Raw genomic sequence first — 991 nt, forward strand, 5'->3', positions numbered from 1 at the left:
TAGCCAGGATGGTCTCGATCTCCTGACCTCGTGATCCACCCGTCTCGGCCTCCCAAAGTGCTGGGATTACAGGCTTGAGCCACCGCGCCCGGCTATTACATCTTATTATAGCTAGCCTTCTTGGAGGGTGATCAGGATAAGCTTCAAAGATAAATATTTGCCAGGCTGACCAAGTGGCAGTGGCATTACATGCAATATTTGAGTCTGAGCAAAGAACTACTGGGAAAATGAAAAGATGGAACTCATATTCTGAGCATTTATAATTGAAGACAGACCCCAAAAATATTTGGGAAGGGGAGAAATGGTGTGAGGCTGGGAGGCAGTGTTTGAGGTGAGTACAGATTTCACTATCAAAGTATAATGAAATGACTCTAGTGGCAGTGAATCCAATAATTAAATAGGTTATGACATGGACAGTGACTCTAAGGACATTGTCAAGGTATAGTGTTTCTTCCTTCCAATCAGCCAGCCAGTTTTTAGAAGTTAGGAATTAAGCTTGAGTGTGAGTTGGAAACAAAGATTTGGCTGCTGTCTTACAGAGAGGTTATGTTGGCTGTAATAAGGCCAATGTAGATATTGTCTTAATCTTAAAAGAGGCCAAGATATGCAGTTGCTTCTATGAAGTCTGGATTTCCCACTGATTTCAAAGGCATTCCTGGGGGGAAGCAAGTTATGAGAAACACATGAGGCATAGTCCAGATAGGCTGTCCAAGGAGGATACCATTCATTACCCCGTTTTCAGAGGAACCTAAAGCACATGGCAATGTTTGCTTCAAGCTACAAGCACATTTTCTGTGTCATGGTGTTTACTTTCACTCCTTTATTTTTTGTTTTTATTTATTTAATTGTTGAGACTGAGTTTCGCTCTTGTTGCCCAGGCTGGAGTGCCAAGGCACGATCTCAGCTCAACGCAATCTCCGCCTCCCAGGTTCAAGCGATTCTTCTGCCTCAGCCTCCGGAGTAGCTGGAATTACAGGTGTGCGCCACCACA

This window comes from Mandrillus leucophaeus, unplaced genomic scaffold, assembly GCF_000951045.1.
Source record: "Mandrillus leucophaeus isolate KB7577 unplaced genomic scaffold, Mleu.le_1.0 Scaffold538, whole genome shotgun sequence".
NCBI classification, from domain to species: Eukaryota; Metazoa; Chordata; class Mammalia; order Primates; family Cercopithecidae; genus Mandrillus; species Mandrillus leucophaeus.